Genomic DNA, 15,695 nt, shown 5'->3' on the forward strand with positions numbered 1-15,695 from the left:
TTGTAATGGCCAAAAAGTGGAAACAACTGAATAGTACATTTTAAAACAGTGATTTGTATAACATGTGAATTATACTTAACAAAGCTGTTATTTAAAAAAAATACCAAATCAGAAAATAAATGCACAAAAGCTCCCCAAAGTTCTGATCAAGATTTTGATGGTACTCCCTAGCTGGTTTGGCTCAGTGGATAGAGCATCCAGTAATGGGTCCCAGGTTCGATGCCAGTCAAAGGCACATACCTCAAATGCAGGCTTGATTCCCGTGCTAGAGAGACAATCCATGTGTCTCTCTCACATCGATGTTTCTCTCTGTGTGTCTTTCCCCCTCCCTTCCACTCTCTTTAAAAATCAATGGAAAAATATCCTCGGGTGAGATTACAAAAAAAAAAAAATTTTTTTTAAGAAAAAGGAAATGATTTTGATGGTAGTTGAAAATTCAACTAAGCATAGCCAGAACACCGTGGCTGCCCACGTTTTGGTGCCGAGCAGCACCTGTTCCATTTGCTCCCAGTTCTCCACGTGCCCAGGCCATCCTGACCACCTAGGCTCCAACAGGAGTCACAGTCAACAATCCAGTCAGAACCACTGCCTTGCTGGCCTTCCATTGACTGATCTCGAAGACGAGTACCAGGCACTCCTTAAAGCCCAAAGACCTGCCTCCACGTGGGTGTGACACACTGACCTAGATTTGGAATCCTGTGGCAGATCTGGGCCACCAACCAGTAGGCTTCGATGGGGCAAAGGAGAAGAGGCCAGAACCAAAAAGGGCAATTACAGTAGGGGCCTTCCGAAGCCTGGTCCTGATATGGCAGAACCTCACAAGTAGTTTTGATTATTACAAAAGAGGGCTTTTGAATGTTCACTTCACCAAATGTGAACAAAAGGGCACCATTCAGGCAAGTGGACACATCAGCATCCTTGAAAAACCCAAAACTTAAGTCACTGAATTGATCAAGTGAGTTTAATCCTGATTAAGCACTGTTCAATGGAATCAGCAAAGATATGTGTCAAATAATACTGGGAACCAGAAGTAGATTCTGATAAAATGTATATGTTAAGGTCTAGAGAAACCACTAAGAATATACTTCCAAAAATAGAGTGAACAAATCATTAAGACATTAAAATGTTATAGTAGACAATATTCACTTAAGGCAAAGGAAAGCAGTAAAGGAGGAAGAGAAGGGGAGAAAAAAGACATGGGACAGAAAGCAAAAAGAAAGATGACAGACATAAATCCAATTGGAGCAATAATGACATTAAATGTGAATGAATTAAACAATCCAATCAAATGACAGAGCTTGCCAGACTGGAGAAAAAACAAAAACAAGATCCAATGATGACATGCTGTCTATAGGAGACACTGTGTTTTGTGTGTTTTTAAAGAATAGTTTATTGATTTTTTTTTTAATATATTTTATTGATTTTTCACAGAGAGAAAGGGAGAGAGATAGAGAGCTAGAAACATCGATGAGAGAGACATCGACCAGCTTCCTCCTGCACACCCCCCCACCAGGGGATGTGCCCGCAACCAATGTACATGCCCTTGACCGGAATCGAACCTGGGACCTTCCAGTCCGCAGACCGACGCTCTATCCACTGAGCCAAACCGGTGTCGGCAGTTTATTGATTTTTAGAGAGAGAGGAAAAAAAGAGGGAGAGAAACATCAGCTGCCCCCTGCATATTTCCTACAGGGGATGGAGTCCCCAATCCAGGCATGTGCCCTTGACCAGGAATTTAACAAACAACCTCCTGGTGCATGGGTCGACACCCAACCAAATGAGCCACCTCGGCCAGGGTTTCATTCATTCATTCATTCATTCATTTATTCATTATTTTTTATTTATTTATTTATTTATTTATTATTTTAATCCTCACCTGAGGATATGTTTATTGATTTTTGGAGAGAGAAACATTGACGTGAGAAAGAAACATTAATCGATTGCCTCCCATATGCACCCAATCAGGGATTGAACTTGCAACCTAGATATGTGCCCTGACTGAGATTCGAGCCCACAACCTTTTGGTGTACAGGACAGTGCTCCAACAAACTGAGCCACCTGGCCAGGATTATAGGAGACACTCTTTAGATTGAAAGATATAAATAGGCTGCAAAAAAAAAATAATGGAAGAAGGTATAACATGCAAACAGCAAACATAAGACTCCCGAACCATTGGGGGTATAGTATAGTTTTGTCTTCTTCTGTGTAGTGAGGCTTGTAGAGTCAGCTAGCTGTAAGAATGCCACTGAAACTTCTACATGGAGGCAGGGATGACAGCACCCATGCAGAGCACTTATGAACATACACTGCCCTGTTTGCTGCTCGCCATCATCTGGCAAGGAAAGCAAATGAGAACGCAAGGCCCAAAGAGCCTATGTTGGTCGCCCCAAGTTAGTGGCAGTGACAGGGTTTGGAAGCTTGGGTCCCATTATAAGCTATGACTCCAGACCTCAAACCCAGTGCAGCTTCAGTATGAGGCCCAGGAGGCCCCTTGGAGGCCACAGAGATGCTGGTTCCCCCCTCCAAAAAAAAAAGTCCCCTGGTCTTCCTGAGCTCCTGGACTGCTGGGGGTTCCTATACCTAGGGGTGCTTCTTTTCCAAGGAAGACTTTACCAAGTCCCACAGCCTTTAATGCTTCCCCATCTGCCTCACCCACACCTCAAGGGGCAATATCAGCATTTAGGGGTCCAATGAGAGTTCAACAGGCTTTCTCCAAGCCAGTCAGGTCACTGTGGGGCTGCTCCAAAGCAAAGAGCTGAGAGTTCTGGCAGTTTCCTGAGACACCCACTCTTGCCAGGCCTCCTCCACAGCCCCAAGTTCAACACAGCCCAGCCCAGGCTCAGTGCCAAACCACCGACGCTACAGGCAGAAGTGGAGTGTGGGGCTCAATCAGGCATACTCACCTGTGCATAGTGGGTCAGGGTCACAGCAATACCTGCTCCCTCGCCCTTTTCCGATCCTGACTACATTGAGGTCCCAGCCCTCCGGGTGCCCGGATTACTAGTATGTGACAGGACCCCCTGCCTATTGGTCACAGGGCTATATCACCAGCCCCATATGGGAGTTCTTGCCTCCCTAATAACCACATCAGCCTCTCAGAGCAAGAAAAATATACTGTCACCCCCAAACCAACAGCTGGACCCCAGGAGCACACAGAGGGACCCACACAAATTCTATACTGGCTGAACACACACATAAGAAGCTTATCAGGGACTACTGGTGGTCTGAATTGTTTTGGTTTTGCTTTGCTAAAACTGCTGATTTTTATAAAGTGAAGATAAATTATTTTTATAAGGAAGATCCCTCTAGGAGTCTTGTTAGGGGAACAGCCACTACAACTTGGCTGATAACATTTTCAGGACTTCTTTTGGCTAAAGGCCAAATGAATGAATCCAGGAGACCTGTGGCTGCAGGGAACAGGGGCTAGAACACTGAAGCAGCATTTCCAGGTATCTGGTCTCATGGTGGCCTCACCTAGGACACCTGAGCCCAAGCAGAGACAGTCAAAGAACATGAAACCTAACCCAAACCTTTCACTGCCAGGAGTCAGTCTGCAAATCCACATCCCACCCCAGTCCTCACATGGGCCTGAGGCACAGTTCACCACCGTTCACCCCAGGACCACAGTGCTCTGGGCTGGTGGATCCATGTCAAACCCCAGGTTCACTGGAGGAAACAACCTGAAGAGGTGTTCAGAACAGGCAGGACTTTGAGCTCCAGCCTGGCTGCCTCCAGCCCAGCCTTCCCCAGGAATATCACCCAGCTTCCTGGTCCATAAAACACTGTCCAACCCTTCTATCTGCCCCATTAAAATAAAGAAGCTTCAGAAGAAGAAAAACCAACTTATTTTCAAGGTGGCTTCTAATAACCTCAATTGTTCCTTAACCTCCTTCCCAGTACAAATATGGAACAGCAGCTCCAAAACCTATGGGCTGTTCTGGAATGGAAAATGATTTTAGAAGCTTTTATTGCAACACTTGGATTCCCAGTCAAGGAAAGAACACGATCCCAGAGAAAACTCATTATTATAATCTACTGAATGAAGCCTATCTCTGTCCAAGGGTGCTTGAAATCAGAACATTCTCTGTGGTGGGGCCATCCTGGGCACTGTGAGGGGTTGAGCAGCATCCCTGACACCCACCCACTTGATGCCAGGAGCATCCCCCGCCCCCCTAGTGACAACCACAGATATCCCCAGACAAGGCACAGTGTCCCCTGGGTGCAGAATCACTCCTAGGATGGGAATTATTTTACTAAGGGATTTTCACGTAGTAACTCAGTTAATCTCAACCACGCTTGAAGCAAAAACCTTCCCTGTCATCCCCATTTTAGAATTAAGGATAAAAACTCAGCAGAGGCAGCATCTGAACCCAGGCAGGCCCAGTTCATGAGTACCAGCCTCTAGCTGCCAATCCCACTTAGCCATTCGACCTCAAGACCTCAGGCCATTTAAAATCATCTGCAGCTGTGGATGTTATTGCCAAACTACGCTTGTACACAAGTCTTTCTCCTGGGTTTTCCTATGGCCAAAGCACCATTCCAAGTTCTTCCAATTCCCTCCATGGAAATATCTCAAGTCCCAAGTTCACAGCCCCCAGCATGTCCAGCATACATGCCACAAATGCACTGCCATGAGTTCGGCCTTCAGAACCCTCAGGCCTTGCTGCCCGGACAAGGTTTCAAGCTCCTGTCAAAGATGAGAGGCTGTGTGCAAGGGTCCATGGGAAGGATTGGACCACAGCCATGGCTGCTCAACCCTCTGAGGGCTGGCCATCAAGCCCAACATCCTAGAGTGAGCGGCAGGCTGGCTTCGCCAGAGTCTCAAGAGAAGGACTTTCAGCTTGTTCCCACTTCCCCATACCACCTCCAATCACAGGCTCTCCAGGGGTCAGTCCCTGACCTCCCCAAGGTCAGCTGTGCTGTCCAGGCAAACCCACAGCCTCCTTCTCCTCCAAGTTTCATTCCCACCACCTCCATGAAAGCCTCAGGGCCTCCCTGTCCTCACCTCAGCTACACTCCATCATAGTGGGTCTCACCCCCTCACTCCTCACATGGCTGTCGCTAGTTTGTGTTGGGTCTGTCTCATCTCCCCAGTTACAGGCTAACAGATCCAGAAACACTGATGGGAAGGGGCCAGCCTCAACTAAATAACAGGCACCCCCATTTACAACATCCCTGACCCATCCAAAGACAGAAGTCTTTCCAAAGACCAGCCTGTGAGGCCTCATGCATCAGCACTGAATGTGAAATGTACCAGGATATCAAGTGTGAAATAGACACAGGCTGTCAGAAAGGGAAATACACCAAGAGGTCTAGTGTTAAATACACCAAGATGGCAAGTGTAAAATACAGTTTTTATACTGATTACATGTTGAAACGGTAATATTTTGGATATTTGGGTTCACTTAAATACACTATTCAAATTAGTGTCGCCTGTTTCTTTTTATCTTTTCATGTGGCTACTAGAAAATTTTAAATTATGCATGGGGCTGCCTTATTTCGTTAGTGGACAGCGCTGCCTCAGACATCAGTTTAAACTTGTGCCTGTATTTTCTCCCAAGGCTTTTGTTGGTTCAGCTCTCACTTTAGAGCTTTGGTCATCTGGAGCTAGTGTTTGTATACAGCATGAGGTAGGGGTCCAATTCTGACATCTGACACTTAGTGCTCATGTGCATCCCCCATGGCATCGTCCTAGTGCCATAAACAACTCCCTAGCACTCAGGACACCCAGGTTATCTGTATCCTCTGCCAGGGGGACTGCGAGTCACACACACACATACCTCTTCCCCACAGGGAAGACACGAGCAAAGCAAGTGGGTCAAATCACAAGCCTTGGAGGGAAGGATACCAAGGCAAGAGCCAAGTCCACCTACAGGGCTACTCAGTGGGGCTTGTGAGGGCCACAGAGAAGCTTAGAACTTGGCAGCTGCTGCCTTCTAAGAGATAACTCACAATCCTGTCAGGGCCAAGACCAGACAGACCAGGAAAGAGAAGTGGCCAGGGGCTGCACAGAGGCCCAGTGGCTGCACTAAGAGGTCCTTCAGGGGGCCTGCCAGTGGCCTAGGCACAGTCCACCCCAGGTGGACCCTGCCCGGCTTGGGCTGGAGGAAAGCAAGGCAGAGAGGTGAGGACTCACCACTGAATACTGGAGTTCATGGCCTAAGTGTGCAAAGGACAGCCTGGCAGCTTCCCACAGGTGAGCTGGGCATCGCACCTGACGTGCCAGGCTTCCCTCCTCCTGGAAGCCCAACCCCAACCTACAACCCATACACCGCAGGCAAGGCCTCCCTTATTCTTACCTTCTTCTGCCAACCCCTCCCAGCCTCAGCCCCCAAAACGTAACCCCACAAAGGCTTCCCGTGCTGCCTCTGCACAGGGGTCAGCTGGGTGAGCAGTATGTACACTCCAGTCCTAGAATTTTAGAACTCTGAGACGGGGAAATGAAGGGGCAGAAAAAAGGAGAAACTACCCAAATGCCCATCAACAGATAGTGGATCAACACAATATGTCCATCCAAACACTGGAATATTATTCGGCTATAAAAAGGAGTGATACACTGACACCTGCTACAATGTGGATGAACCTTGAAAACAGTGAAAGGAGCCAGACCCAAAGACCACATAGTATGTGATTCCATTTATGTGAAACGTGAACAGGCAAATCCACAGAGAAAGAAAGTGGGTTAGTGGTTGCCAGGGGCTGAGGGAGGTGGGGAGTGATAGTTTAATAGGGATGGGGTTCCTTTTGGACTGATGAAACTGTTCTGGAATTAGACGCTGATGATGGTAGCACAACTCTGTAAGTGTTCTAAAAACCACTGAATTGCCCACTTTAAAATGGTGCATTTTATGGTATGTAAATATCTCAATAAAAATATTTTTTTAAAAGAAGACAGAGCAGAGCATTTTAAGAGGGGCTGTTGTCCTAGAATATTCGGGGTCTGTTCGGCACACCAGAACCAATCATTGGGCAGCTATCACGTAGCTCTCCCCAGTTACTGGAATGGCTTTGGTCCTGCTTCATCAGACTCTAAGCTCCCTGAGGGCAGATCTGTCACCCCTCGCTCATCTTAACCCCTCAATGCCTGACACTAGGGGTGGGGGGGGCAGAGGCACCCAAGAAATAAATGGGCCTCCCCCAGCTCCCCCTGCCTCTTCTATGCTCTTCCACATGGGTCTCCCAGGCCACAGCCCCCAGTGTCCCCTCCAAATACCTCTCTTTCTATGCCCACCAGCTCACCATTACCCAAGATGACAAGACTCAGCTCAAATGGCAACTCTTCAGTTGCCTCTCTGGTCACACCTGAGCCACAAGCACTGCCCCAGCCGTGCTTCCACAGGTTTGGTTTCCATCTATCTTTGAAATTCTGCACAACGTCCCCGAGTCCCCACCATTCCCTCTGCTCTCCCCAGTCCTGCTCCATCCATGGCCCCATGACCCTGTGGGCAGGACATGCTGTTCACCTGGCTACACACACGCAGGCTCAACAACTGTCACACTCAACTAGATAAATGCAGACACCCTCAGCCATGGGATATGTCCCCCAAGCCCTGGGTCCACCGCAAAGCCCCAGTCCAACCAGAATCACAAAAACAAGCCACTCATCCCCAGGACCATGCATGAGAGGCCTTCTTCCATTCTCAATTGTACATCTTCACCTTGAAGTTGGTGTATGACATGGCTTCGAAGTTTGCAGAGGCCACATGACACACCACCGAAGATATGGTGCCCAAGCTCCCTGCAGCGGTCAGCGTGAACCTGACCACTCCCACTTGCTGTAGTTCTATCAGTAGCAAATGAGCTCTGTCCATCCATCCAGCCACCCCTCCTTCCTTCCATGGGGCCTGGTGAGAGCATTGGGTATGCAGAGGAGCCAGTTCTTCAATGAACAACACTGCTCATCAGTCTTGAGCTGAGATCAGGGTTCTGCTTTGCCTTTGGTGCAAGGACAAGAAGAGGACGAGTAGCAAAAACCATTCTCTGGCTTCCACCTGCTGTAGCCCAGGAAGGCCATGAAACGAGATGCTTTCTCTTCCAAAAAGGTGTCAGAAAACTAGCTTTCTCTACCGACTCCCTACTCTTTCTCAGGGGGAAGGAGTTGAAATCTATACTAATAAAAGCCTATGTGGTCGTCACGCCCTCACACCATGAGGCCCTCACACTGCAACAAGCGATCACCAGATTGTGTGCACAGTGGGCATGTGCAGGTGGGCGGGGCTGCATGCGCGCACGAGTGGACAGGGGCTTGACGCTGCGTGTGTGGCGTGGAGGCGGGCCCACGGCTCCAATCTACCTCTTTGGGGCAATCCAGATGGGTGGGGCCTACGTCTTTGGGGCAACTGATCGCAGGGCTCCCGCACTGTGAGAGGGCACAGGCCAGGCTGGGGGACCCCCAACCTCCCAAGCGCACGAATTTTGTGCACCGGGCCTCTAGTAAAACAATAAATCAAGAGTTTAGCCCTAACTGGTTTGGCTCAGTGGCTAGAGAATAGCCTGTAGACTGAAGAGTCCCAGGTTCCATTCCTGTCAAAGGCACATGCCCCAGTTGTGGGCTCGATCCCCAGTAGGGGGCGTGCAGAAGGCAGCTGATCAATGATTCTCTGTCGTCACTGATGTTTCTATCTCTCTCTCCCTTCCTCTCTGAAATCAATAAAAATATATTTTTTAAAGAAGAGTTTAAATTCCAGGTGCTTTACTCACATGCCAGCTAGAGATGGAACAATGGTCTCTCTTGACTTGTGACCAAGATAATCAAGATCCATGCAATTGCCAACCTAAGATAGGAAACCCACCCTGCTTAGGGTCAACCCTTTCTAACAGATGGGATTTTTTTAAAAAGAATGGGGGAGCAATGGGGATTTGAAGAGACCACCAGCAATATGACAGGATCTCCCAGTCCAGCTGCCCAGCTGGGATGCCCCACGCATCCTATGGAGCCAAAGCAAATTGTCCCCCACACTCACTCGGGGCACCTAACTAGCAGATCTAGAGCTCTTCAAGTAGAGACGGGGTGCTGAGCATGCCAGGGTCCAGGTTCCAGCTGAGCATACAGCCCGGTTCCACCCCACCTGTCTGGAGATCCCCAGCATGCCCCTGTTGTCAGGCTGTCACTGTGCCTGCTGGAGGCTTCAGGCTGGCTCTTGCTCTAAAGAGGCCTCCTCATCCATCCTCTCACTTCTTGTGCACAAAGCACAGTTCTGGATCCACTGCCAGCTCATTTTACATGAATCATTTCTCCTCCCCACCCCCACCCCGAGACTGGAGGCAGCAGCCATGAAACCATGAAGGCAGGCCCACCTCCACCCCTATCTGCCCAGAAGATGTCATCTATTGGGTCCAAATGCAAACACAGAAGGGAAGAGGATGCTGGAGACAAATGCTGAGTGCCCACCCCTTCACAGCTTGCTGTACAGGCTTGTCTGAGAGCCCTAACTGCCATCACTGGTACCGGCCAATGGAGCCAAATGCTACATTTGTTATTGTTCTGTTCTGTGCTTGGAGACCCATTTGGGCACCGCAGCCTCAGTGGCTGGCATTCTGATTGTTATTCTTTGTCCATTGAACAAACACACTCAAGGCCTCTACCCCAGAGATCCATAGCCCAAAAGGCACAGCCCAACCATGAAGCAAAGACAGCTTAACGCAAACTTTTCATTAACCCCCTTATGTCCACTGGAACCACTGGGTGGGATAAGAAAAGAGGAGAGGGAAGGGAAGGGAAGGGATAGATGGAGAGGCAGAGGAAGATCGAAACAAGCAAGCAAACAAACAAACAAACAAAAAGGACAGGCAACTTTGTTAAGCCAAGAAGTCCTGAGTAACCCTCTCCAAGTTGTTTATTTCAATCAACTAAAGAAGGCATGACGGTAAATTAACGGTGTGCTTCTTGACAAGTCAGAACGTTCCCAGGACAGCACCAAATCCAAGATGCTAAAGATCTGCTTGACTCAGAAATCACTCGTCAGCCAGACTTCGCTCTCAAAAGCTGAGGTAGAGTAGTGAGGCCAAGGAAGTATAGGCAGCGCCATTACCTCGTACCCAACACGGCCATCTCACCATCCACTCACCCCACAAAGCTCAAATGTCGAACCCACAAAAGCCAGTTCCCAAGCAAAAAAAGAAGCATCTCCCAGGACTACATTCACCCCTCCTGACAGGGCATTGGTATTGGTAAAGCAGATGGGTTGGACGTTTACAAAACCAAATGATTAGGAAACAGTGTCTTCCTTTTAAACCCTCAGCTTCCGCCAAGCCAAAGCAAACTCTTTAAAGCCAGGTATACTCCTTACCGATCTTCTGGTGGGATGCTATGCAAAAGGTATAGAGTGAAGCAGAATGAAAAAGTCAGGCATTTACAAACAGCAAAATATTTGCCCATTTACATAGACTCTTGTTTTTCTCCTTTACTATGAGGTTTTTTTGGGTGGATGGAGTCATAACATTTTCTTACATCCCCTGTACTTTTTAAATTCCCCTTGAAACCCATTTTTCAAAATACAGACTATGACTCTAAATGCTTTGATGTAAGAAAGATGGCAATTCATTCCATTAACACACTAATGTTTGCTGAACATCTACTATGTGCGAAGAACTGCTCTAGGTGCTAGAGCAGTGGTTCTCAACCTTTCTAATGCCGCCACCCTTTAATACAGTTTCTCATGTTGTGGTGACCCCCAACCATAAAATTATTTTCATTGCTACTTCATAACTGTAATTTTGCTATTGTTATGAATCATAATGTAAATATCTGTGTTTTCCGATGGTCTTAGGCGACCCTGCTAGCGGTTCTCAACCTGTGGGTCGCTGCTGTAGAGCCTAAGACCATCGGAAAACACAGATATTTACATTACGATTCATTAACAGTAGCAAAATTACAGTTATGAAGTAGTAACGAAAATAATTTTATGGTTGGGGGTCACCACAACATGAGGAACTGTATTAAAGAGTCGCGGCATTAGAAAGGTTGAGAACCACTGTGCTAGAGAGACACGCAGCAATGAAGACAGACATTCTGCGGGTCAAACACAGCCTGCCACCTACTTTTGTACAGCCTACAAACTAAGACTGTTTCTGATTTCTGTTAATGGCTGGGGGAAGGGAGATTAAAAGAAGAAAAATAGTTCATGACACGTGAAAAGTATATGAAATTCACATTTCTGTGTCCATAAATAAAATTTTATTGGAACACAGATACACCCACTCATACTTTTGTGCTACAAAGGCAGAGTGGAATAGTTGGAACAGACGCAGTCTCGCCTGACCCTTTACAGAAAAAGCTCCCCCTCATGAATGAGACAGACAGCAAATACATAAACAGATTAATATGCATTTCTGGTAATACTAAGTACCAAGAAGAACAGGCAGGATGGGAGCAAGGGTGGTTGGAAGGGTGAATTTAGGTAGTATGGTCAGTGATGGCCTCTCTGAGCCAACACCTAAAGATAAGAAGCCAGCTGAGTAAAGATGTGAAGGGACAGCATTCTCGCAGAGGGAACAGCAAGTGCAAAGGCCCTGAGGCAGGGAAGAGTAGGCAGGGAAGCTTGTTAGACTGAAGGGGTACAGGCACAGGAGGGGAAGGTGGTAGGACAGTGAGAGAGGAGAACACCACAGAGGACAAAGCAGGGAGGCCATGGAAAGGGAATTGGAATTTTTTCCAAGAACAAGAAGTCACTAGAGGGTTCTAAGCAGAGGAAGGCCATTTTTAAAGGTTTTTAAGTGCCTTGAGCAAGCAGGAGTGAAAAAAGAGAGTCAGGACACCTTATCTAACCAAGATGCTCCCAGCACAGGCCAATTCAAACCAGGGAGTAAACTCAAAAAACAATTCATCTGACAACAAAATAAATTCATTGATCCACTAAGGCCTCAGTAATTGAATACAAACTTTTTTAAATTAATTTTATTGTGTAAAAGTATCTGCAACTAGTATATTATCAGTCCAATGACTCCACAGACAAAACTGTTCAGGAAGAGGCAAAGATTAAAGAAGTGAGTTACCTTAAAATTCAGAATAACTGTTAAGCAAATTGACAGGAAGGGATATGGTGACCAGGAGGGTGTGGAAACCTGGGTAGGAGACTTGTGAGTTCCCAGAAGCCAAGAACAGTTAGGAAAACCCCCACACTATGGACAGGATGGTGACAAGTGGCAAGGACTCAGGTGGCATGGAAGTGCCTGTGAGCTTCTCTCCTGGGGGATGGGGAGATGGAAGCAGTAGGCTGGGAAGAGCGGGAGAAAGTCAGAGTGGCAATTGGGAAAAACCTGGACAGCCAGGCCTAGGACTATGGGCTAGACACAATTTGTAAAAAAAGGCCCCTCCCTATTAAAGACTGGAAGGGAGAAAGGGGGCAAAGGGAACTAGAATAAGAGATACATCGGGGATACCGCCAAATATCAGGCTGCTGTTAAGTGAGAGAGTCTCACCTGTGAGTGACTGTACCCCCCATGGGACACTGGGCAATGTCTGGGAAATGCAGTTGCTACAATTGATAGTGGGGGGAGTGCTGTTGACATGAAGTGGGTTGGAGCCAGGGATGCTCCTCAACACCCCACAGTGCCCAGGAAAGCCCTCCCAGAGAACAATCCAGCCCAAGTGTGGACAGGACAAATGGGGAGACCTGGGCAGAATCAGACAGCACCCCAGTGATAATAAATCAGCTCAGAGTTCACAGCTCCCTGGCGCCATGCAAAGCACTTTAGAGCCTTTCATCCCCTTTCATCCTCACAATTACTGGAGATGGGTTCTCATTATACCCATTTTACAAATGAGGACAGTGAGGCCCAGAGACGTGAAGTGACCTGCCCCAAAGAAGGGATTTGAACGCAGGTCCTCAGACTCATTAGGGGAATGAAGAGAACAGGAAGACAAGGACACTGCCAAGAACAGCAAGTCAGAATGGAGTCCAGGTTTAGGCCCTGTCCTCTTAGGTCTGGCATTCTCAGCTGGAGGCAGAGGTACCCAGTGGCAGGACAAGTAAGAGCTGTGGCCGCAGAAGGGCAGAGTCCTGAACGCCAGTGAGGTGTGACAGTGGCCCAGCAAGTATACGGAGCCTTCACGGTCCTGCCATCTGCCCACAGCTCATTTGCTCTCCACACCCTACCACACTTGGGAAGGTTTAGTGACCACCCCATTTTGTTCTTGAGCAAGTGACTAGTCTAAGGTCACACAGCTCTGAACCCCACACCGAAGCTCTGAATACAGATCCCAGGAAGCAAGCCAACTGGAAATGCTCATTTGCCCATGCCTTGGTCCCCTCCTCCATTCCTCAGCACCCATCACCTCATCCTGCCTGCTCCATGAGCCAGCCCTGAGGGCAGTGGGCTCCACAGCACCATCATAGGTGGGAACACCCGTTTCTCTTTCCCTCACTAAATCTGAAGCCCCTTTAAATCAGGGGCTCCCCAAAACCTGCCTCAGCACTCACACATCTCCAATGCCCATCCTCACAGGTGTCAGATGGAACCAAGGAACAGATGGGCTCTCCAGGGCAGAGGCTCAGATGAGTCAGCCAGGGGAAGGGGTGGAGCACAAGAAACCAGCAGGGGAGACGGAGAGATGCGGGATTACGTATTGGGGGGCAGAGAGAGCGTAGACACAGACACCACAGAGGGCCCCTGACTGCCCCAAGGAGCTCCTCAGGAAGGCAGTAGGACAGGGAGGGTCTTTTCTAAAAAAAACAGAAAAGTAGAACAAAGGCGGAGTGGGGTCCTGAACATTATTTAAGCTCTAACATTATTTAACAGCTCCTTAGCAGTCCACTCTTCAAAGAGGCAAGGATTAGAAAATGCAAGAAAGTCGACTGTTACTAAGTAAGATCTATATACATTTCAAGTCTCAACAACTACACACATGCACACATGCACACGAGGCACCTGACACAGTAACCACTTGTACACCCTGTGCAACACCTGAGAACATTTGTGTAATCACACCGAAACCACTCTCTTGCCCCCAACCCTCCAAAGTGACCTCCACCAGGGGAGGGTGGTTTGACCATCACAGTGTCCCCTGCACGAGGAGCAGCAAAATCTGCCAAGCAGCCAATCAGAAGCACAGAAAGAGGACCAGTGAGTTTCAAAAACCCTGGACTTAGATAATCACAAGTTGACTCCTCGACTTTTACACTCTGTCCTTCGGTTTCCAAAAAACAAACTGCAAAGACAAGAGAGGCTACCCACTGCTTTTGCAATGGAGGCAAGAAAAGGCTGACCAGTGAGTTGACAAACCCTCCCATGCCTCATAAGGAAGCTATTATTTGAGAATTAGGGGGAGTCATTAGTTCTTGCACCATGGGGGCAAGAAAAGCCCATAGGAGTCATTAATGAGCCCGTGTTGGGGGTTTTCTCCAACCTGGGGGCAGCCAGATAACTGGCTGTTGAAGCAAAGGGGTGAGACAGGCATCTCAGACCTTACGACAGTGGGACCCAAAGGAGCTTGCTGAATAAATGCATTGACAAAAACACATGGAAAGGACACATTTTTTACATATAATAGGATCTTGGACTCCACCGAACAGAACTCGGGAAACAGTTCCCCAGGTGCACCTGAATTATTAAAACAAAAGGATGGGGGGAGGAGAACAGATGGGACACACAGAAGCACAGTCCATGCCTCCCCCGCGCTGGAGGGTGGGGGGTGGGAGGGCGGGGGAAGCCCTGTAAAACCTTTCACTTTGCCCAGGTGTATGTGCACCCCAATTCCCCTGGTGTCATAGCATCCATTGGTGCAGACCTGGGCCCTTACACATCCCGGGTCAGGTGTCATTCAGAATGAATCCATCCCCAGCTCCCTCAAGGGTGGCAAGGACAGCCCCAGGAGGTGGTTGCGGAAGCCACTCCACAATTTATTGCTACAGAGAAGGGGGACTTCGAGATATGATGGAGCTGAGAGGGGGAGGGACTGTGGGACGCGTCTATAATCTGTGATGTGCATAGCAAGTGGATACATTTTTTAAAATGAAAAATCCAGATTGCATGCTTATTTTAGGGGGGCTAACGGAGATGAAAGGCAAGTTTGGAAGCCGCGATGGCACTGCGGGTTGACTCTGGGAGAGGAGTGGGATGTAGTGATGGATATTTCAGGGAGAGTCCCTAGGAAGCGCCCCGTTAACCCCACTAGTGCCCAAAGGGCCGGAAATGCAGGGGGTTCCACCCAGGGCCTGGGCTCTCTTTATTATAATTATTATTTCTTTAACTATCAGGATTGTGAATAATAGAAGGGCCCAGCCGAACAGGGCCGGCCTGGATGGGCCACCCACGCTGTCATCTTTTGTGCGGGGCCGGCGGGGACGCCCGGGCCCAACCCCCGCGAGCCCCTAGCCCAGGCAGGGCGCCCCAGCCTCCCGTCCCTGGCCCCGCTATTGTCCAGCCGCACCGCCCCCGCCCGAGGCCCAGCGGGCGCTCCGGGCCGGGCGGTTAACGCCCCCAACCTCCTCACAGGCCGGGACAAAGCGCGGCGACCGCGGCCAGAGCAGGCCTCACCCGAGGCCTGGGCCTCGAGTCCCGGGCGCTCGCCCGCCCACAGCCCCCGGCGTGGTGCGGGTGCGGCGGTGGCAAGGCCCGCGCTCGGATGCGGCGGCCGCCTCCCGCGGGCTCACCTGAGGCGGCGCGCGCGGCCCGATCCGGAGCAGAGGCGCGCGCTCCCCCGCCCTCGGCGTCGCACCCCCAGGTCCCGCTCGGGCCGGGCCCCGCTCGGTCGC

At 49.1% G+C, this 15,695-nt stretch overlaps 1 protein-coding gene across 2 annotated transcripts in view; it reads right to left on the reverse strand.

The window, feature by feature from the left end:
• KDM4B (lysine demethylase 4B) overlaps positions 1-15,695 on the reverse strand; it is a 132,256-nt gene extending 116,561 nt beyond the window's left edge. For both annotated transcript variants that reach the window (XM_054717483.1, XM_054717484.1), the window contains exon 1: positions 15,594-15,695. The gene's annotated coding sequence lies outside the window, so the exon portion shown is untranslated. The remainder of the gene's footprint in view (positions 1-15,593) is intronic.

The sequence above is a fragment of the Eptesicus fuscus genome, chromosome 6, assembly GCF_027574615.1.
Source record: "Eptesicus fuscus isolate TK198812 chromosome 6, DD_ASM_mEF_20220401, whole genome shotgun sequence".
Taxonomy (NCBI): domain Eukaryota; kingdom Metazoa; phylum Chordata; class Mammalia; order Chiroptera; family Vespertilionidae; genus Eptesicus; species Eptesicus fuscus.